Source organism: Schistocerca americana, chromosome 4, assembly GCF_021461395.2.
Source record: "Schistocerca americana isolate TAMUIC-IGC-003095 chromosome 4, iqSchAmer2.1, whole genome shotgun sequence".
In the NCBI taxonomy this organism is placed as follows: domain Eukaryota; kingdom Metazoa; phylum Arthropoda; class Insecta; order Orthoptera; family Acrididae; genus Schistocerca; species Schistocerca americana.
The window spans coordinates 785,468,491-785,492,986 of record NC_060122.1 but is presented as its reverse complement, the minus strand read 5'-3'; the positions used below and the strand labels follow the sequence as shown (position 1 = coordinate 785,492,986).

The following is a 24,496-nucleotide window of genomic DNA, read 5'->3' as shown; positions in this document are numbered from 1 at the left end:
CACTGCGAGAGGGCTGTACAAGCAATGATCACACGCACGGCACAGCGGACACACCAGGAACCGCGGTGTTGGCCGTCGAATGGCGCTAGCTGCGCAGCATTTGTGCACCGCCGCCGTCAGTGTCAGCCAGTTTGCCGTGGCATACGGAGCTCCATCGCAGTCTTTAACACTGGTAGCATGCCGCGACAGCGTGGACGTGAACCGTATGTGCAGTTGACGGACTTTGAGCGAGGGCGTATAGTGGGCATGCGGGAGGCCGGGTGGACGTACCGCCGAATTGCTCAACACGTGGGGCGTGAGGTCTCCACAGTACATCGATGTTGTCGCCAGTGGTCGGCGGAAGGTGCACGTGCCCGTCGACCTGGGACCGGACCGCAGCGACGCACGGATGCACGCCAAGACCGTAGGATCCTACGCAGTGCCGTAGGGGACCGCACCGCCACTTCCCAGCAAATTAGGGACACTGTTGCTCCTGGGGTATCGGCGAGGACCATTCGCAACCGTCTCCATGAAGCTGGGCTACGGTCCCGCACACCGTTAGGCCGTCTTCCGCTCACGCCCCAACATCGTGCAGCCCGCCTCCAGTGGTGTCGCGACAGGCGTGAATGGAGGGACGAATGGAGACGTGTCGTCTTCAGCGATGAGAGTCGCTTCTGCCTCGGTGCCAATGATGGTCGTATGCGTGTTTGGCGCCGTGCAGGTGAGCGCCACAATCAGGACTGCATACGACCGAGGCACACAGGGCCAACACCCGGCATCATGGTGTGGGGAGCGATCTCCTACACTGGCCGTACACCACTGGTGATCGTCGAGGGGACACTGAATAGTGCACGGTACATCCAAACCGTCATCGAACCCATCGTTATACCATTCCTAGACCGGCAAGGGAACTTGCTGTTCCAACAGGACAATGCACGTCCGCATGTATCCCGTGCCACCCAACGTGCTCTAGAAGGTGTAAGTCAACTACCCTGGCCAGCAAGATCTCCGGATCTGTCCCCCATTGAGCATGTTTGGGACTGGATGAAGCGTCGTCTCACGCGGTCTGCACGTCCAGCACGAACGCTGGTCCAACTGAGGCGCCAGGTGGAAATGGCATGGCAAGCCGTTCCACAGGACTACATCCAGCATCTCTACGATCGTCTCCATGGGAGAATAGCAGCCTGCATTGCTGCAAAAGGTGGATATACACTGTACTAGTGCCGACATTGTGCATGCTCTGTTGCCTGTGTCTATGTGCCTGTGGTTCTGTCAGTGTGATCATGTGATGTATCTGACCCCAGGAATGTGTCAATAAAGTTTCCCCTTCCTGGGACAATGTATTCACGGTGTTCTTATTTCAATTTCCAGGAGTGTATATATATATTACTGAGAAATTCATCAATGGAGTAGAAGGAGTTCGCCACCAATAAATCCTTTAGGCTTCTCTTAAAGTGAATTTCATTGGTTGTTAAGCTTTTTATGGCTGCTGGCAAGTTATTGAAAATGTGTGTTCCTGCATAATGCACACCTTTTTGTACAAGACTAAGTGACTTTAAATCCTTGTGAAGATTATTCTTATTTCTAGTATTGATTCCATGAATTGAGCTGTTGGTTTGAAAAGGTGATATATTTTTAATGACAAATTTCATTAAGGAATAAATATATTGGGAAGCAGTAGTTAGTATCCCTAGTTCCCTAAACAGGCTCCTGCAGGATGTTCTTTAGTTCACGCCACATATAACTCTTACTACACGTTTTTGTGCCCGGAAAACTCCGTCGGGATACTTTCAATGACGTCTCTGGAGGACTGGCAGCTCAATCTTCTTCAGGGGCTGAAACCAGAGAAGGTAGTGATACAGCACGATGGCGTCTGGAGCGAAGGTGTTCCACTGAGTTCAGGCTGGCATTCTCGGCAGGCTAACTCATTTCAGGAATGTTACTGTCCACAGATCACTGCCTCATAGACGCTGCTTGTCATACAAATATCGTCTCCCAAATGATCCTCTACTACACGCAGTACGCAATGGCGTAAAGTGAGTTCATATTCTTCCAAATTTAGCATAAAGATGAAAAACCCTTTAATACCGTAACGGTATACCTCCATACTTCACCGATGGCCACTGGCACTACGCATCATTCCACAGGAGATAGTGTGAGTCATTCTGCAAATGATTGTTTCCTGCCATCCTGTGTCCAGCGGCGTCGCTCTTTTACACCACCTCAACTGTCGCTTAGTGTTATGTGTGGCTTATGAGGAGTTGCTCGACCACTGCACCCCCTAAGTCCCTAAGCACAGTCATTGCGGTAGCTGGACTGCTTGTAGCACTTTGGAACTCTCACGAGTGATTCCTTCCACTGCTGACATGGGATTTTTTACAACCACCCTCCGCAATGCTCAACGGCCCGCGTCCCTAGGGACATGAAGTCAGGATCGTCTTGGTTTCGCTTCGGTTTTTCCTCCTAGTTTCCACTTCACCATCATATCACGAACAGTTGACCTAGGCAGCTACAGAACGATTCCAACGTCCCTTGTGGAGTTATGACTCAGGTGACATCCAATGACAAGTCCACCTTCTAAGTCACTGACCTCTCCTGACTGACCCATTCTGTTATTGCCGCTTCTCCACTGTCAGTCCCATACTCTCCGCCTCCTATTACACTGGCGGTTTCACCTCTCGTGACACGTAATGATCAATTCCGGGTTACATACGTGTGCCCGGGTACTTAAAATGATATAGCGAATTTGCAACCAGTCGGTAAGTTGTCGAATGTTTCAGTAGCTTTATAAATGTTGTAAATTTTGCTCGGTCAAAATATGCAAACAATCGCACCATTTAAATAACTGGATTTTTACCAATGATCTACAGAAAATTTAATAAAAGCAAAACAATCACACACAGATCGTATCAACTGATAAATTAACCTATAGAGTAGAAACCAGTCTTCTGACTAAAGAACACAATCAATACAGCAACAAGTGTTTTACTAACTATAAATTACAATTCTTAAATGTAACTGTATTTGATAAGTGCAACCTTGAAATTAGTGGTACAGGAGCAAATAAGGTATCACGAAGTGACGGGTAGAAGGCAATTTTGTTACAAATCTGAATGTTTGTATACAGCATGGACAGAAATTCAGCAAAAAGAACGCTCATAAACCAACGGGAAATTTAACACTAATAGAACAAAGGTTGGATCTTCGAGGACCGTTGCTCCAGAAGAAAGCGTAATTGTCTCTGGCGACAGAGAGGGCAACAGTTTTTGTCTCAACGTCTCTTGCGGGTGACGACGTAACGCCAAGTCCAGGAACTGCAGAGACCGACTCCCTGCCTAGGTGGCTAAGGGAACGCCGTTATGTCAAGGGTGGTGGGCCCTCGCAGGCGCCAGGGAAGAGGGGCGCGCGACACCGCCTAGGCTTAACTCTGCCTTCTCACGCTCCCCAGTGGAGAAGCTGCCCGCATTATTCATACAAATGCCCGCCCCGAGCTCAAAGAGAAGAACGTTATTATGGAAATACGGCGCTTATACAGGGAAAACGTCTCCACACCTGGGGTAATGAGAGCCACAAAGCGCGTAGGAGGAGACTCTCCTTCTGCAATAAAACTGCCGACTAGTCAGTGATAGCGGGTTTCAGCAGCCGTTTTAATTACGCGGCTGGATCTTCGCACCCTGCAATTCTCTCAGACGAAATGCGCTTTTTTCTGAAAGCGTTTGCAAAAAAGACTTGCTACTTTCAACAAGCGACCTTGTTTTACCGCTAACAAGGCATAGGCTACCCATGGGTTTGGAGAAAGAAATAAACAATGCACGAAAGCTATATTGTAGGCTTTATCATATTAATTATTTTTAGGCTAGAGCTGCAACTGAATAAGCGCAGTACTGGTTTCGCTGGGCGCGTTTCGGCTCAATGTATTAAGGTTTCATCAGTGACTTGAAATACAAAACTACATTTTCATTTGTACACCTGCTTATTGTACAAGTAAACTGAGCCCAATGTATCTGGAAAAACAATTAACGCCCTCATTAAGTTGCATACAGACAGTCAAACCTAAAACTCACGAACTTAACATTAATAGCAACTGAGGACTGACAGATCAACATCGTCACAGACGTAAAATTATAGTCTGTTTATTTACCTATGCGTGCAAATTTCGACACTCCTTGTACATGCCAAAATTCATTCGTCTCTGTCCGGATCGCTCCACTGAATCGTACGTCTTCCGCTTTCAGTGAATTGCGTATATTAATTGCCTGCGTCTTTTTCGAATTACTTTCGTCTATGGACCCTTATCGGGTGCCACACAGCCACATCATCCTTACAGGTATTGTACAAATTAGATGGATTTTATTTTACAGATCTTTACTGTTACGGCATTTCTACACATAAAAACATTTGGGGAAACAAACCACGCATGTTTACCAACTAACAGAACAATTCAATCAGAGGTAGGTATAAGTTCCAGCTTTAGACATTCTGAGAACGGAAGATGAGATTTAATGTCCCGTCGAAGTTAAGATCATTACGAACGGAGCCTCAACTCAGATTATGGAAGGAATACGGACGTGTCTTTTTCAAAGGAAGTATTCTCACAACTGCCTTAAACAAACCAAGGAAAATCTCAGTCTGGACGTGTGTTTGAACAGCGCTCACCCGAAAGTTTGTGCTAACCTCTGCGCCACCTCGCTCAGTTTTACACATTTTTCGTTGCTCAATAGAAGTTAGCCGAGTCAAATAGGGGAAAAAATGGTGTGAACATACTCTGTGTGTGTGTGTGTGTGTGTGTATAGAGAGAGAGAGAGAGAGAGAGAGAGAGAGAGAGAGAGAGAGAGAGAGAGAGAGAGAGAGAGGGGGGGGGGGGGGAAGAGCTACGGAATAGGGTGATTGGTGGTTAAATGGGAAGGATAGAGAAGAGAAGCATAGTTAGAAACAAGCGAGATATATATATATATATATATATATATTTCTTATTCACATCGCGTGTTTAAGGAGACCAAACAGCTAAGGTCTTAAGTCTCCTATTTACTCCCACCAAGGATAGAAGCAGTGTACCCAACCTTTCTCCATGTGGAAAATTCTGTGTGCAGATGTAAGACAGTGTTCTAAATGTTTGCGCAGCGTGTATCGGAGGCCGAACATGGAAAAAAGACAGGCATACAAAAAGTGAGATGTGAGAAACCGCCTAAAAACTATATCCAAGCTGTGCAGTACACCGACACCTCGTCGTTGATCAGCCTGTCGGACTCGGGAGCCAGCGTAACCCCCCGTCCCGGAAGAGGTGGTGTTAACACGTGCGGTTAACTGGGCAGGTGGAGGGAAGGGGAGAGGGAAAGCGAAGGGGGGAGGGACAGGGAGAGGGAAGGGGAGAGGCAGTGGGAGTGGTAAGGCAAGGGGTGAGGGAGAGGGGAGGGGAGACTCAAAGGGCCCTTACCTGAGCCGTGCAAGCCGCGCAGCTCTGCACCACAGAGACAGACTGCGTGGGATTGTAACAGCCTCTGGAATAAGGGTAGAAAAAGGAATCAATCTGCCACTGGCAGGAAGGTACCTGAGGGGTCCGTGCCGTCACTGATCTCTCTTTATCAGTCATTTCTTGAAAATAAGGACTGCAAACAATGCAACGGATAAACAGGTTAAAGCCTAGCAAACAATTTGCACTCACTGCGAGTCAAATACATTCCAACAGTTGACTGACAGTAGCAGTTAATAGAACCATATATTATTAGTACTGATGGTCAATAGAAATAAAAATTCACTGTTCAAAAATGGTTCAAATGGCTCTGAGCACCCTAGAACTTAGAACTACTTAAGCCTAATTAACCTAAGGACATCACACACATCCATGCCCGAGGCAGGATTCGAACCTGCGACCATAGCGAAAATTCACTGGAATAGCACACACTAAAGGGCGAAAATTTCAGACGATCCAAACCCTTCGACTATTTCTCCGTTTCAGTATTTTGTATATTGATACAACAATCAACCAAGCAGAATCGCTACTGCACCTTCCTTCATTTTAGTTCCCTTTTCTTCCAACATTCCCTCTTCTTCTCTCTACATGGTTCTATTGCTTCGTTTACCATATTCTCGAGTCCCTTTGTTTCTACGAAATTTAATATTTTATTCGTAAAAAGAAAAAAATCTATTCTTTACGACTCTTTAAAATTGGTTCCATCCACATCTTTTTTCGAGTGATCCGAAATATTTTTGAGTGACCAGAAATGGTATAATATTTAATATGATAATTTTTTTCATTCATCCTGTAAAGTTATCTGTTATTCGCTTCTGCTGTTTTCTGCGTATTTTGCAAAATTAATTTTATCTTTCAGCCTACACAGAGCTATTCACTTCTCACGCTTCACTTCGATGAATTATTAATTGCAACAGGAATTATAATGGCTCTGAGCACTATGGGACTTAACATCGGTGGTCATCAGTGCCCTAGAACTTAGAACTACTTAAACCTAACTAAGGTAAGGACATCACACACATCCATGCCCTAGGCAGGATTCGAACCTGCGACCGTAGCGGTCACGGGGTTACAGACTGAAGCGCGTAGAACCGCACGGCCAAACAAACTGTCGATTAAATTAAGACGCACTGTTATGCTCCCGAGGGAGGGGGGGATGGCACTGGTTAGAGACCAATGCCCTGCACCGAGGCTCATATCGTCTTAGTGAGCAGATTAAGGTACGACGTGGTTTCAGCACACTCTTAATACAAGCCACTGTTGATTCCCATCTCGTAATGGCTGTCTTCCCCTACAAATGACCGACAGAGACGCAGTAGTGTTAACACAATGGACTTGTATTCTGAATGAAGACATTTTAAATATCCGTTTGCCCAACTAGATTTATGTTTTCCGCGTTGTTCTTAAATCGATAAAGGTGAACGCTGGGATTGTTTCACTGGAAAAGATAATTCCATTGTTATCACTGTCGACCCGCCATCGACCGGACGTTAAAGCATAATCTTTTTTCCCTTGTCAACAACTAGATTCCTGGAAGGAATAGTTTATTAGACACAGTCTCCATACTTCCCTTACAAGCCTTACCGTAGCGGTCGCGCGGTTCCAAACTGTAGCGCCTAGAACCGCTCGGCGACTACGGCGGGCTTTTGTCCTTCAGATATTGCGTCATTTTCACAGGTGAATACTATGAGGAAAAATAAGAATTGCGAATGCAAAAAATGCAACATGTCCCGAAAATAAGGCAAACAACAAAATAGCTATCAACAAGCAAAGGAAGCACAAAAAATCCACTAACACATGAAGATAAGCCGTTAAGATTAGATCCAGACGAACAGACGGGCAGAGCTTCTAGCGCTAGTCATGTGCTGTCAAGATCAAAACATTCTCACAGAGCATCCTTTGACGTGTAGTGACGACGGTCGGCATTTGTAACATCGCCCTCAATACAGGCGGTATCGTCTGCAGGTGAGGCACGTCTTCGGGAAGCTCCAGACAACGCGGGCAGCCAGACAGGGCTGTCGTCGCGCGGAAGGCGGCCGTGGGAAGAGCCGTACGCTGCCAGCCGCCGCTTCCGGGCTTTCTTTCTCGCCAGGCCCGCCGGCGGGGCCGTACAAGCGGAACGGCCGGGGCCCGCCACAGCCCCTGACACACTAATCGCACTCTCTGAACACCTGCAGCTCCGCGAAATCTACCTGTCCACACTTCCGCATCGTGCCTCGCGATTCGTCTTTACCTAGACAGGCAAATATCGAGATCGTTGCTTTGAGAAAGACACCGTACATTTTCTACCTCGCTCCACGCTTATATTCCGTCTCTAATGACCTCGTCGTTGACGGAATGTTAAACCATTATCTTCTGTCCTCCTTCGCATATCCGAAATGGAGTAGAGACGAAAATTACTGACTTCTGTAAGAAATATTTTACTATTTAAAGATTACCGCGCCCTTTGGAGGTATTGCACAGTATCGTCTGACAATTTTGGTTCCTAGTTTAGCAGCACTGCTCCCTGGACAGCAATGACATCGAAAATTTGAAAAATGACTAAAATTTACCTCTTTAAACTGAACATTTGATGGGCGAATAAAGTAACTCACTTTCTTGAATTGATGTGCCATATATGCTGTTCCAAGAATTTAGATTGTATAATTACCTAGAGAAATCAGCATTCGAATTTTACAGTCCATACGTTGTTTATGAACCGTATGGAAGTACATACGAGGTACGACAATAAAGTAATGAGACTGATTTTCTTTGCAAGATGTGTCAATCCTGCAGGCTTGTGTAGGCACAATATCTTTGACCTTGGTCTATAAGCTGCTTCTAGTCCAAGTGGCACATCGATGCAACTGCTCAGTCGTGAGTTGTGCTTTAAAAGTTAACACGTGTTTGTGTCTCTCGTCACGGAAATGGAACCGCATAACATTGCGCAACGGTATGCCATTTCTTTTTAAATTGGATGAAAACGCGACGACAACTTACGGTAAACTTCAGAAGGCTTTTGGAGAGGAGGTTATGTCAAGAGCTCAAGTTTTTCGTTGGCATAAAATGTTTAGTGAAGGCAGAACGAATGTTGAAGATGAAGACAGCAGTGGACGACCATCAACCTCACGGACGGATGTCAACTTGGCCAGGGTGCGTGAACTCGTACGATCTGATCGAAGGTTATCCGTGAAAATGATTGCAGAAGAACTGAACATCAATAGAGAAACGGTTCATCTAATAATAATTGAAGATCTTGGTATGAGAGAGATTTGTGCAAAAATGGTCCCCAAAAATCTCCCTAAAATCTCACACCACAACAGCGAGAAACACGGAAAAATGTGGCAGCCGATCTGTTAGAGCAAATGGAAATCAATCCAGAATTGTTGAGCCGTGTTATCACTGGTGATGAAAGTTGTTTTTTTTTTTTTTTTCAGTACGATCCAGAGACAAAACGTAAAAGTTCGCAATAATGCTTAAAGGGATCACCCAGACCAAAAAAAGCTCGCATGTCAAAAGTGATTGTGTGCTTCTTGGATTCCAAGGGAATTGTTCATAAAGAGTGGGTGCCTCCTGGACAAACAGTTAACCAATATCACTGCGAAGAAATTTTACAAAGATTTCGTAAAAGAGTTCTTCGTATCCGTGCCAACATTGCTGATAATTGGATTCTGCGTCACGATAATGCGCCATCCCATACTGCTCTGTCAGTACAGCAATTTTTAACCTCATAACTAATTTCAGTACTACCACAGCCACCTTATTCACCAGATATCGCTCCGTGACACTCTCTTCTATTTCTGAGAGTCAAAACGGTGGTCAAGGGACACCATTTTCAAACAACACAAGATGTCCAAAAAGCTGTGACGAGGGTTTTGGAGGATATTACAGAAGATAAGTATCAGAAATCTTACCACCAATGGCAGAGGCGCTGCAAAAAGTTTGTGCTATCTGAAGAGAACTACTCTGAAGGAGACAACACTAAACTTGACTAAAACGGTAAGCAACATTATTTTTTCGCACCAGTCTCATTACTTTATTGTCGCACCTCGTATATCTCAAGTTCTGTGGATGTTCCTGCTTAAAGAGTGTTTCATATTAAGGGCGGAACCAAAGAGGGATGTAATATTTTGGCATGCACCGGTTTCCAATATTCACTGCTAACGTCCGCAGAATACAGTAGCACTATAACTAAATTGCTTCGAAATTGGCTAGGAATTCTAGAAGTTACAAGCAGAAGTTGCGTTTAGCACGGGGTACGTTTGAGTTCCTAGAGAGAGAGAGAGAGAGAGAGAGAGAGAGAGAGAGAGGAGGGGGTAGAACCAGAAAAGCAAGGAAAGTTGAGAAAGGGAAGACTTTCAAATGCTGTAGTTCTCTGAATTACAATTTCTTCAGCACTCAGCAATGACGTAATCAAAATATTATTATATTCAAATATTTAATGTATGTTACTGTAGATATTATGATTAAAATCGAACGCATCTGTTGTGCACTAAACGGTGGCAGCCCCATTCCGAATATACTCCTTGACAACAAATGCACGATGCTCATCTAGCCAAACCACTGCGCCTACTGAAAATGGCAGGTACACCGCTGTCGATCGATATCCCCTTCACATCAGTATCTCCACCATAAGTCACACAGCTGCCTCTTCAAATACGAGAGGTCTTTTCGCCGGACCCTGCACTAACAAAAACAGTTACAACTCAATGCAGACGAACTGGAGATGTTTTTTTAGAACAAGAATGTGCATGTCTTTAATATAGCTTGGTCGAAGAAATAATTTACGCCACAGCTGTCTGATGTGGTAAGTCTAAGTCGTTTCGAGTATTGTGTGCGCTATCATCGCATATTAAACCACAACCTTACAAAGTTCCCCAACATTTATTATACTAAGGATAATTTGTATAGACGAGGAAATATTGTCTTCCAAGGTAACTTCGCGGTTTATTCTGTGATGATGTTACAAGGGAAGGCCAAAGGTATCAATCAGAGGTAAGAGATTCTGGTCCAGAAACGAAAGTGTCGAAGATAAAAGCGAAAATCGTTGTGATACGTCTGACAGTGAACCTCTTCTGCTGCAACCTCTCTGCTTTCCATAGTTTGGGAGGAGGCAGTATGGACCAAAACAAGAAAAAATTGTCTGGTAAACATGGGCTCTACAAATGCATACCTTAAGAGCTAAAAGCTCCTCCCAAAATATGGAAAGCAAAGAGCTTTCAGTAGAAGAGGTCCGCTGTCAGACGTATCACAACGATTTTCACGTCTAACTTTCGACTCAGTCTTTTCCGTAAAAGGGTTCCTTACCTCAAATTCATACATTACCCCTTCTCCAACATCCCTGACAATTCGTATCATCATCACGGTATGAGGCAGAGGACGCTCTTACTATTGTGTGCGTTATCATCGCATACTTAACCACAACCTTACAATATCCCCCAACATTTATTATACTAAGGATAATTTGTACAGGACCACAAAAAAGAGACACTGTTCCCAGTACATCACATAGGAAACGGCTGGAATATACAGTCAAAAGTTCAAGTTCTTCCTCGTCAGCAGAAATTTCAAAGCTCGTGGCTGACAAGATGTGAGAAACATAACCAACATAATCTGACTGCCAGAAACTTTGCACGGGAAATACACTTCAGTCAGATTTACGCCATCAAACACAATACACAAGCAATAATTAGCTTTCAGACTAATGTAACAATAGAAAAAAATCATTCAAGTAATAAAGTGTCGAATTTATAAGGGACTGGTGGAGGGACGTGGTACCGCAATTTGGAGCCATTACAATATGGGCGGGTATAATTCTATGTGGCAGTAAAAGAGCTGCCAAAAAAGTACTTTCATCAACAATAATTACTGCCAATTTTGGTCAATATATCGAATACCAGGAGTGCCATCCTGTTTTACAGAAGAAATTACATGTGAAATGAACAAAATTATTTCCCATCGCTCTCCAGGGTTGTGTCAGGTGACGACATACGACAGAATGTTAAATGGGTTGACGTGCGCCTCGTCTCTTCGTTTTCTTGGCCAAAAATTAAAATTAATCACTAACACGAAAAGTCTTGACGCCGTTCCTACCACTATGTCTGACGTAAGCGCTATCATGGAACTCTAGCATAAAATGGAGCTCTAACAGACGCGCGTCAATCCTCAGACCCAACGGTACTGTCATCTTGTAACCCAGAATTTGACAGCATCCCTCACAGAGTTACCACAGTAGTATGTACACTATTTGGTAAGTAATCGGACGCCCCTAAGTAATGCAGACTGGATCGATAGATGTCACGAGAGGCGGACTAGCCAGTATAAAAGGCTGTGGAGAGAACTGCGTTATCAGCACAGAAGCAGTAACAGCAGACAGGGTCGGTCAGGAAAGCCCAGTGATTTCGAACGTGGAGTAGTCATTAGACGTCACCTAAGGAACAAATCCACCAGGGAAACTTCAACTCTTTTATAGCTGCCCAAGGTGACTGTTGGTGATGTGGGAACGAGGTGGGACAACCACAACGATGTGAAGAACGGTAGGCAACGTACTGACGGACAGGACCCTCGAGCTTAGCGGAGGACGGTTGTAAAAAATCGCACGACATTAGCAGAAGGAATGTCTCGTCAGTTCCAACGTGCTACCGGCAGTCACACAGTACAACTGTGCGTAGGGAGTTAGAAGGATCGGGTACAATGGCAAGCAGCTACTAATGAACCACACATTTCTGATGTCAATGCTAAGCGACGCTTTAGGTGATGTGAAGAGCGACGCCACTGGGAAGTGGATGATTGGAAATGAGTAATTTGATGTGGTGATCACGCTGTATCCTATGGCAATCGATCACGCTGTATCCTATGGCAATCCGATGGACGGGTTTGGGTTTGGTGAATGCCTGGAGAACGTTACCTGCCATCACATACAGTGCCAGCACTGCAGCATGGAGAAGATCGTGTGTGATATGGGAGTGTTTTTCGTGGTTACGGTGTGGTCCTCTTAAGAACACGCTACACGCGGAAGCAAACGAACACATTTTACAGCATTGTGTGCTGCGTACAGTATAGGAAAAGTTCAGAGAGGATGGCTGATTATATCAGCATGACAATGCACCATGTCTAAAGTAGCATCTATGAGAGAATGGTTTGTGGACAATAACATTCCTGAAATGGGCTGGCCTGTCTAGAGTACCGATCTGAACCCAACTTAACACATCCGAGATGTTTTAGAGCCTTGGGCTCACTCCAGCCGCAGACAGTCCTCTCTCCTGGAGGACAGCTGTTCGAGAACAGGAGGGTGCAGCCGCTTACGTCTTGGTGCATTTATCGATGCCGCACACTCCCAACCACTGCTGAGTGCTGTCTTTGACTCCGAGATTCACAGCAGGTTACCGCATCTGCCTTGAACTGCAGGGCCGTGCCGTGACGGTACACGTGCTGCCGTGGACTCTGTGTGTCACCATTCCTGCCCAGCAGCTGACGTCACGCCTGCTACTGGCTGTCTGTTGCATCAGGAGCATCGCGCTCGCTGCTATCAAGACAAACCCAGGGGGTAGTGCCGCCACCGAGCAGCTACGAGAGTTTTTGTTTGTTTACTAGTAAGAAGTACGACCCTTAATGACGTTTCCTTGAACAATTGTCGGTCATCATCCTGATGACGATCCACCGTCTCCACTCAACCCATCCACAGTAAAGATCACACAAGTGTCCGGAAACTTTTCATCGGAACATTTCAGAGATGATGACTGATTGTATCAGCATGACAATGCAGGCTATCATATAGCAGCATCGGCGAGGGAATAGTTTGTGGACGATAGCTTTTCTGAAATGGACTGGCCTGCCAATAGTACCGAGCCGAACCCATTGGGATGAGTTAGAACGTCCACTGTGCTTCAGACCCCGGGGTCAATACCTTATCTGGTTTCGGCTGCCAAAGCTCCACAGCCGTTCAGACACCTCATTGTAGGTGTTCCCAGGAGAGTTGACGCCGTCATGAAGGCGAAGGGTGGCCACACGCAATATTAATATCCACTAATAGCCGTCCAGATACTTTTGATCAGATAGTGTTGTGTGATGTTTCTTCCACTACAGTTATCCGTGTGCTCACATGTACTGGCTAGCGCCACCAGTATATAAGATGCACGGGAACGCTTTACCGTCGGTCTTTTTGCCTCGCAACGAAGATGGATGAGCGGTTAACAGCCGAAACGTTAGTAGCAGATGAAGTTTGATTACGGCTGAATTCCCGCAATTGTATCGATCAAATCAACTCACATTTAAGAGGAGAGATTTCAATACTCCGTGGCGCACACAGCAGCCGGTAGATGCACGTCATGTCGAACCTTCACGACCTAATTCGGTTTAACGACTGGTCTTTTTCGCTAACTGTAAACTTACAGTTTGGTTGGAGCTCAGGGCGCGAACGTCCTGAAAATAATGGGCTGGGAAAGGTATAGATATTTAGAACAAAAATTACAAACTAACTAGACTGTAAATTCGTGAACATGGAGATCATTAGTTTCGGTCTAAGCTCGAAAAGAGAACAAAAATCTCTCTTTGTAATTAATGGCGAATACTTAGCTCCAGATACCAGGCTCAGTTGTGCAGGCATTTCTAAATGGCCTGGACGCGTGATAAACCGTAATGCGCAAGTGCGCCCGCAGGTACGGGCGAGCTACAAATGAACGAGCAACAGCCGACTCGATACTGTGCTAACGATACCCGGAATCGAATACGCACGAATAATTCCGGCCCTCATTACCGGAATGGCCAGCTTCTGAGGACACACATGCTCAAAGCAGGAAGCGCAGAAGCCGTTAATTGATTATTGGAGAGGCGGGGGCAGCAGTTGTGGCTTTCAATTAGGCACGCGTACTAGTGCGGCATCCGACGTTCCAGCGGGATCTGACTGGGAGGGTCATTACTAGAGACCGGATTATGTAACATAAAAACTTCATGGTATGCATACAAGTATACATGAAAAATGCTTAACTGATGAAATAATAAAAGACATAGTAGTTACTGCGTGCGATATATCTCGAAGTTGGGCCTGTGCACATCGATTGCAAGGAAGAGCGCCCGCGAAAATCGGGACATTTAGAATGTTGGTCTCATGATCGGTATGCTTTATGATAGAGCTCAGGCGGGGTACTTTTTGAGATTAGTTTTAAAAAAAATTGCAAATAGAATATGGATGCCGTGTTTCTAATACTGTTCCTTCTTTGCTATTGTTGTCGTTAACAAGTTAAAGTGATGCGAATTAGTCGCCGCGATACAAACGATATACAAATGTCCAATTTCGAGATATATCGCACTCAGAGGCACATGCATAAGAAATCCATAATATTTTATTTCAAAAACAACATATAATCAGTTATTTTTGAACAACATTAACCATTAATTAATACTAAAGAACTAAATTATCATTTACAAATTATTTTACATTTCTCTTCTACAGTATACATAAACCCTCAAGCACTGATCCAAATGTTAGGCAGTACGATTGTATCTTCGAGCACTCAAAACATTTTTATCAACAGAAAAGGACAGTTCTGCGTCAACTACGGTAACTGGGCAGTATTTGATTTTGGGTGCTATGTCAACATGTTGGCACATATTGTTTCTGCCAAAAGTTCATCCGTCCCATTATAAAACTACCAATTTTTAGGACAAGGGGTCAGAGTTTGCGTTATATTCAAGATGTTTTCAAACTTTTCTTTGAGTTTTCTTGGGAATACCTACGGCCATGAGGTGGTCACTAGACTAATATTATTCATTAATCGACTAGATTCATTCAGCACCACACCCTGAGTTTCAAGTTTTAATACTCGCAGGTATACGGGAAAAATGAGTGTTAACCACAGCAATGGTTTTTTTCTTTTAATACTTCCTTGCACTGGTAAACTGCACTTATGTATCCCACTACAAAATTGAAGTACATTAAATTTCCTACAAAAACGTCCTGTTCATTTCTTCTGTATGATTATAGTCAGATCCAAGAACGACGACGATTCGCGCAGGTCGATAAGCGGACGGGGATTGCATTGTTACCAGGAAAATTACGTCTCTCACTTGCTTGCGTACAATTTGTCGCTTACCACCACCATCGGCGATAACAACTCAAAATAAATTGAATAAAAATTCACTAAATAAATTACAACGATCACGTTTAATGCTCACATGAGTATGACATTCACAGCAGAGAACTCAGAACCTTAGAGAAAATGGCTGTCGTAGAATGAGTGACGTAAGTGCGCGGAACGAGGTTTAGCTCGACGTCTATCGTCTGTGGCGCCAACTATAATAGTTTGCATGTAGCCAGCGAGAGAATATGAAAACCTCTCACATGGTTTCTGAAGGCTTTCCGGGTTACATGAATCCAGGCGGTATGGGAGCTGAATCATCCTGCATAAATCATATACTGAAGAGCCAAAGAAACGTACACCTGCCTAATATCATGTAGCCCCCCGCCCCCTATGCACCAGGAAGTGCCGCAAAACGACGTGGCATGGACTCGACTGATGTCTGAAGTAGTGCTAGAGGGAAATGACAAGTCCGAGGGGGAGAGGGGGGGGGGAGGAGATCTTTTCTGAACAGCACGTTGCAAGGCATCCCAGATATGCTCAATAATGTTCATGTCTGGAGAGTCTGGTACCCAGTGGATGTGTTTAAACTCAGAAGATAGTTCCTGGAGTCAGTCTGTAACAATTCTGGACATGTGGCGAGTCGTATTGTTCTGTTAGAATTACAAAGTCCGTCGGAATGCATAATGGATATGAATGGGTGCAGGTGATCAAACATTATAATTACATACATGTCACCTGTCAGAGTCGTATCTAGACGTATCAGGGGTCTTATATCACTCCAACTGCACACGCACCACACCATTACGGAGCTTCCAACAGCTTGAACAGTCCACTGTTGACATGGAGGGTCCATAGATTCATGAGGTTGTCTCCAAACCCGTACACGTCCATCCGCTCGATACAATTTGAAACAAGACTCGTCCTACCAGGCAACATGTTTCCAGTCATCGAAAGTCCACTGTCGGTATTGACGGCTCCAGGCGAGGCGTAAAGCTTTGTGTCGTGCAGCCATCAAGGGTACACGAGCCCTGCGCACCGAAAGGTCATATCGATGATGTTTCATTGAATGGATCGCCCGCTGACACTTGTTGAAGGCCCTGCATTGAAGTCTGCAGCAATTTGTGAAAGGTTGCACTTCTGTCACGTTGAACAATTCTCTTCAGTCGTCGTTGGCCCCGTTCTCGCAGGATCTTTTTCCGGCCGCAGCGATGTCGGAGATTTGATGTTTTAGCGGATTCCTGATATGGTACACTCGTGAAATGGTCGTACGGGAAAATCCACACTTCATCGCTACCTCGGTGATGCTGTGTCCCATCGGTCGTGCCCCGGCTACAGCACCACTTTCAAACTCACTTAAATCTTGATAATCTGCCACTGCAGCAGCAGTAACCGATGTAACAATGCGACAGACACTTGTCGTCTTATATAGGCGTTGCCCACCGCAGCGCAGTATTCTGCCTGTTTACATATCTCTCTATTTGAAGATGCATGGATATATCAGTTTCTTTGGCTTTTCACTGTATATCAAGAAACGGATAAAAAACTATCTATATGCCCAGATGCTACTCATTTACGGACTATTTTCTGTAAAAATGACTGATTACTGTTCTCCAAGAATTCCTAAAATTACTGAAGGAGTTGTTAAGGAGAAAGATCTTAAATGAAGAAAAGACAAATTAATGTCTTCTGTAATAATTTATCATTATGACGCGTTTTGTAGGCTTTGTCCAGTGTAGGCTGACAGTTCCGATTGTTAGTTTAGTTTTTAGAGTTTAGTTTTTAGTGATCCATCCCAGGACAATGCTGACGTCGAAAATTACGTCTGTGATCAAAATATTTGATGGCTAATTATGCGAAACTGCCCAGACTACAACGAACTGAAAGGGGCAGTACGAAGATTAGGGTTTAACGTCCCGCCGACGAAGAGTTGATTGAAGCGGAGGACAATCTCTGCTTGGTCAAGGATAGGAATAGAAATCGGTTGTATGCTTCTGAAAGATAGCGTCCAACAACTTTTCCTTAATCGTCCTAAGGAAACCAGGGAAAATGTAACTCTGTATGACTGGAAGTGGTTTTCAATCACGCAAATACTGCTCCATCATGCCACGGACCACGGGTATCACCTTGTTCGTGATTTTACGGTGGGCTGTGTCTTCCCTCGCATATGGTACAGCGCGAAACCCACATACGCTGCCACACGCCAGGCAGTCTCCAATGTGGCGTCACACAATTATCACCAGTTACTACACAGAGCGCGCACATAACAGAAGCCACATTATGATTCCGCATCGACTTACTGATAGTACAGTTCATCCCTCAATAGTTGGATTTGAAGCCACAAAGGACGCTGATAGCCATAAGTACTTCCGTCATTCGCTAAATAGTTCTCGGTTGAAGATTTTTACGCTGCCCACATATTTAAGTGACGCACATAATCATTCTGCCAGTCCCAGCTGCATTTATGAAAAAGTCTTCAGCAGTTACGAACAAATATCGTCAAGTTGCCACAGTCACCGCCGAGTATTGCGATGTCTGCCTGTTAACTGAACCTGAATTAAACATGGTCTCCAGCGGCAGTGCAGACTGAATTAGTATTAGATTAGTCAGTCATTGTTCACTTTGTAGGGTTAGACCAACGTTGAGAGTTTCTACTTCAGCGCCACGCCTTCTCATCAAACTTTTTACTCCCTTCGCCGTCCGCAGGACGATACCCCTCGTACGGCGTAGTGTCGCCAGCTGCATAATCAGCAGGCGCGACCATTTGGCAAGGCTGATAGCGACGGCCGCCTCAAGAGGACACAGCAGCCGACGGAGTTCCATTGGCACGCCTCGCCTTCCATAGACACCAATTACTCGCCTAATGACATATCGTCACGTGGATAGCCAATGAGCAAGCAGCTTGTCATCGCGGGTCGAGTGTGATAATTTAACCAGTACCTCTGTGCCTCTACAGCCAGTCTATGCTCAGCCCGCAGCGAGTAGACGGTACGACCAGTCCACGGTTGATGTCGACACTAAGTAGCCAGCGAGCTGCTGTCCACAGCAGTCATCGGAGAGCAAGACCACTGTCAATACAGTGGATCTTCAGGGGAAGTCACCCCAGATACAACTTGGTACATACGTATTTGTAAGAGGAACCACCAGACTTGTGCTGCATATCAAACTGAGGACTTAGTTTTTGGAATGTACTTCTTCCAGGAAGTGTTATTTGTCTTCAATTATACCAGTCTTCTATGTTCCGTTTGAATATTCCAATAAATGCAATTACTGTACTTGGATTTATTTGTACAGTCGCCTCTAATGCTACACTGGCGCTGTAGTAGTGGGGAGACGTGCTACAGTTGAGTATTATTGTGTACATTCTTTTAACAAATGACAGTTAACTTCCATTGCCCTGTGGCCAGACTGTTACAGCAAGCGAGCACGCCCCTTCAGTATAGCAACTAGTTTTCTGTGGTACGGGATTCGCTTCCTATTACTTTTACGTAGGGCGCCAAACTAATTTGGTGAATACAAAAGGCTGTTTTATAAAGTATGTGTTGCCAACAGTGTTTTAGTACGAAAGGAGGGAGGGGACAGTCAGGGAGGGAGGGGGCGGGAGGAAGGAGAATGGAAGTAACGTCTAGACACACTCGCAATGCATTTTTCTGGCAGTGTTTAAGCATACAGCCTGTTAGATGTACTCCACATGGGCCAGCCCTCAATGAAAAGTATCCTGCGACAAATATAGCTCGTAACTTTAAACAATTCCTTGCCATCTGTGAGACCCCTCAGAAAGCTGGATGACAAATTTGGAAACTAAAGGGATTATGGGAGCTGTAGACGTCCCGCAACGAACCCTACAGCAAGTGAGCATGGCCATGTACTATGGCAACAGAAATTGTTATGTGTACTGAAAATATCTAAATGTGACCTGCTGTCAATTGGGAACCCGGACTGTGTGCATCTAGTGGCTACAGACGAACCAGTGGCAACACGAAAAGAAGAGAATAATGAAAGTCACAAATCAGTACCATGTAAGGTATCTGTAAATAATCAACACGACAGATCTCGTAACAAAATACGTACAATCACGGAATTATACAGCCTGTATAAAACAGAATCATCCGAGTTAAAAAAAAAACTAACTATTATGTCATTCGAGATATGTGGGTGAACAATGTACTACAGGAAAAAGCAAACTGTCGAGTTTTACATGGTTCCCGCTAGGTAGCAGCAGTGTGCGCCGATTTCAGTTCTAGTAAAAATAGTGTCGGGACAACAGAAACCGTTTTGTGCAGTACGGGTCAGTAATAATGGTTCACCGTGTCTTTCATACTAGGTATGGTTTGGATCCACCTACGTAAAGGCAAATCGCCGGGCCGTCCCCGAGTGTCTGACACAGACGTCGAACGCACCCGCTAGAGTTTCACAAGGAGTCCGCAGAAATCCGTTCGCCGTGCTGCTCGACAGCTCAACATGCCCCCGACGTCCGTCTGGCGGTGTTGCGTCGACATTTACACATGAAACCAAACAAAATTCAGCTACTCAAAATTGGCTCTAAGCACTATGGGACGTAACATCTGAGGTCATCAGTCCCCTAGACTTAGAACTATTTAAACCTAACTAACCTAACGACATCACACACATCCATGCCCGAGGCAGCATTCGAACCTGCGACCGTAGCAGCAGCGCGGTTCCGGACTGAAGCGCCTACAACCGCTCGGTCACAATCGGCCGGCCATTGAGCTACTGCTAGCGCTTCGTGAAGGTTATAAACGACAGCGTGTGGAGTTCTGTAATTTCGTTTTTGGCAATATGGAGGATGACAGTTTTCTTCCACGCTTAGTGTTTAGCTGAGGAGGCAACATTACATTTAAATGGAAAGGTGAACTGTCATAATGTGAGAATACCAGCAACAATGAATGAAGTGAGACATCGCATAACAGCAGCTGTGGAAGCTATATCTCAAGAGTGTGGGAACAATTTGAATACCGCACTGACATACGCAGTATATCTCAAGCGGAGCATTTTAAACATCTATCAAAAGGAACGAAACAATCTTTTTTTATTTTTTATTTTTTTTTTAGTTTCCGTTCATTAAAAAACAAAATTCACTGTATATGTTTATTAGTTTCGGGAATATAGATGCGCCACATCGGATGATTCTTTTTGATGCACCCTGTATTTTAGAAAACTATGATGCCTAGAATGAACAGATGAAACATGTTCGGTAGAAAATAAAATAAACCTTCAGTCGTAAAAGGCGGAATTTTTCTTATCTATATGTTTCTTATCTACATCTTATCTTTCTTATCTATATCTATCTTTTTATGATACAAATGATAAATGCTTTTAGTAAATTGCTCCGCTGAGGAGGTGGGGGGCGCACATTTGGCGACCCCCCCCCCCCCCACCCTTGGGTGCCTGTTCCGAGGCAACTGCCCTCTGCAAGACGGTGGCGCCTCCCGCCGCCGGCGGACAGCGGCGTCCAGTTTTAACCCGCACAGTAAATCAAGCGGTCTGGCCCGGCAGGGCCTGGCTAGCGCCGACACCTTTGAGGCGGCGCGGCCACACAACGGCGACCACTGTGCGCGCAGACAACCCCCAGACTCAACCACACTCCGGTTTCCGGTTTGGCCACAGCGTTTACTGCGGCGCCGCTCCCACGTGTCTGTTCGCCGGATGCTGTCGCACGGTTCAGCGAACCCACATTCCACTATTCTTCCCGTTACGCAGGTTAACTGGCGTCGATGACTCACAAGAAAGCCACGCAGCACTCCGATTTTTGTAAAAAAAAAATTGTTTATGGTACGAGACGTTCCAAACTCAAATATCAGTCTTCCCGAGCATTTCTGTGTGTTACGGCGTAAAGTCAGCGCCAGCACGTCAGTCGGAAACGACACAGAAGAAAAGGCTGTGAGAAGAGGCCAGCCTATCGTGCGCTGACAAATTTCCCTCCAGGACGACAACGCAACAGCAGCGACGAAACGACACAAGCGCCGCGCCCGACTGGTGGCGGTCCACTTCTATAGCAGCTTCAACGTTAGCCACTTCGTTAGGAATCTCTATGTAGCACAGACTTTTGTCTGGCTATTCTGATGATGAGTTTGCTTGCGACACATATCTGTGTTTAGTATTGTAATTGTTTTGTTGTAATAAAACTCATTAATACGAGTTGTTTGACTGTTTGTCTAGCGAACCGAGTCTGCAGGATTCCTAGACACAACACTGTGCAACCCTCAAAAATTCTTGGGAAAATCGACTTTGAAGTTTTCCAAGCGCCTTTCACACCATTAAATAAAGCAGATTTTTCGATTGGCAGGATGGTTCTGTGTTCGAATGCCCATCTGCCACGTAGGTGGCCAGTGTTCGACTCCTGGCTGAAGCAAATCTTTAAACGAAATGACACAAGCGTTTCTGTCATGCGTAAAATACACAAAGATGAGAAAAAATGAGTACCTCTCGAGACTGATGATCGCTGTTTCGAGTATCGTTCCGATTATTTTTCGTTTTTCTTGCCATTCAGTTTGAATACCTGCGTCATTTAAATATAAAATTCATCAAATTATGCTGATTAACACGCATCTAATTGCCTTTTGTGTGAAAAACGAACCTCTTCTTATTTCTAATTACATTTCGCACACAAATGTTAATAAGCTTTATAAATTAAAATAAAACAATACAAATTGAGTTACTTTTGACCTTCATTTATTTTACACTTGACGGAAATGGTCGTACAGTATTCTACCACAAAGCCATACGGCCAGTCGAAATATCGAGCTTACTTTCTGATCTTAAAGACGCTCGAAAACTTCAAAACAGATTTTCTCGAATTTTTGAGAGTTTCATCGGACTGCTTTGGAATACTGATATTTGAGTTATGAACTTTACGTACCATAAATACAAAAAAAAAAAAATCCAAAAATCCTAGTCAGCCGTGAAAAATGGTTCAAATGGCTCTGAGCACTATGGGACTTAACTTCTGAGGTCATCAGTCTCCTAGAACTTAGAACTACTTAAAGCTAACTAACCTAAGGACACCACACACATCCATGCCTCTAGGCAGGATTCGAAACTGCGACCGTAGCGGTCGCCCGGTTCCAGACTGTAGCGCATAGAACCGCTCGGCCACCCAGGCCGGCAGCCGTGAAAGGACAACGCTACAAATTTTCCTCACACAGTACGCCACATTTTAAAGTGCTCGTATAGCGTAACAGCGAGAGCGATCAACATTTCTGGACTGGTTTCCGAAAGGAGTGGGATTCAATCAATAGACTATCCATACGTAGATTTACCGTCGCTAGCTGAGTATATAATGTGCGTATTGCGATTGGGTACAACCTTCACCTGTATGTGAAATGGCGAGGTATTCTGCTAAAAGAGAACTATTTTATCCCTATGCTTTGGTAGTAAGTCTCGCGTATTAGCATGCTCGATGTCAACCACTGTTAATATGCATATGACATATTTTCCTTCTACATGAATACTACATCGACGAGTCACAATTGACATCAGTCAACTCTCACAGATACCTGGGTGTACCACTTCGAACGGAGTGGCCAAAGCAGCTCAGTCGCGTGTAAGGCAGGTAGCAGATTTCGGTTTATTGGTAGAATATCAGTGAAATAGCAATCAGTCTACAAAGAAGATAGCTTGCCAATGACTCGTGCGACCCATCCTAGAATATTGCTCAAGCGTGTGGTATTAACAGGGGATACTGAACTATACAGAGAAGGGCAGCGCGAATGCTAACAAGTTTGTTTTGACCTATGGAAGAGTGTCACGAACATACTGAAGAAAATGAATTGGCACAGACTGTCAGATAGACGGAAAATACGGAGAGTCTACTTAAGTTTCAAGAACGAGCTTTAAATGACGCATCGAGGAATATACTTCAACCCCCTACATATCGGTGCCGTGCATCTTGGGGACAAGATTAGATTCCTTACAGGCGCAAAGAGGCCTTGTTCCCGTGCTCCATACCTGAATAGAACAGGAAGAAGTCATAATAACTGGTACTCCGTCTTCAGGTCACGAGTGGCCTACCGGGACCATCCGACCGCCGTGTCATCCTCAGTGGAGGATGCGGATAGGAGGGGCGTGGGGTCAGCACACCGCTCTCCTGGTCGTTATGATGGTATTCTTGACCGAAGCCGCTACTATTCGGTCGAGTAGCTCCTCAATTGGCATCACGAGGCTGAGTGCATCCCGAAAAATGGCAACGGCGCATGGCGGCCTGGATGGTCACCCATCCAAGTGCCGACCACGCCCGACAGCGCTTAACTTCGGTGATCTCACGGGAACCGGTGTAGCCACTGCGGCAAGGTCGTTGCCCATACTGCCCATACTGGTACACTAGAAATTACGCTCGGCCATGCACATCACTGTTCTGCACAGTATGGATGTAAATATGAAAACTTTTAACTCATTTCTACATTTCAATTACTTTTTTGTTGATTAAAATTGACTATACAGTAATAGCTACTTGGTTAACAATCGTTGTGTGAATAAATGTCCAACTACAAATCCAGAGATCAAATCTCCTCCGATGGTATACTGCAGGCTTTCAATGCCGGTACTAGATCCTTCGTCCAAGGCATGTCTCTGTTCCTAAAGTCTCCTACTGCTGGAGACGTCGCCAGAGGCTGTACAGACACTGACAGTGGTTTCAAAATTAAACGAGCGCGGAACCCTAACTGTTTACGCACGTCCACTCACTCTACGGTCGTGTCGTTTACGTTGTCAGACCGCTCCCTACGGTCGTGGAGTCGCGAAAACGTCTCTCATGGAGCTGATAATGGGGGAGAGTTTGCGCGGTTCGCTTTATTTAGCACTAAGGCCCACAAGTTGCCTAATTTCAATCCTCTTCCTTTTACGTTAAAGTTGTTTCGATGCATTTATATTTCCGTGGTCTTTCTGTACATCCCAGCACTGCAATCACTGGATTTTGATAAAACAATCACAACAGTAAGGGCTAAGAAGAGACAGTATTGACACATACATTGCA

General features: G+C 45.0%; 1 protein-coding gene and 1 pseudogene across 2 annotated transcripts in view; both read right to left on the bottom strand.

Annotated features, from left to right (window-relative positions):
- Nucleotides 1-24,496, bottom strand: part of LOC124612474 — a 775,045-nt gene that overhangs the window by 180,321 nt on the left and 570,228 nt on the right. The gene's annotated exons all lie outside the window — the stretch shown is intronic.
- On the bottom strand, nt 23,706-23,823 carry LOC124614466 (annotated as a pseudogene).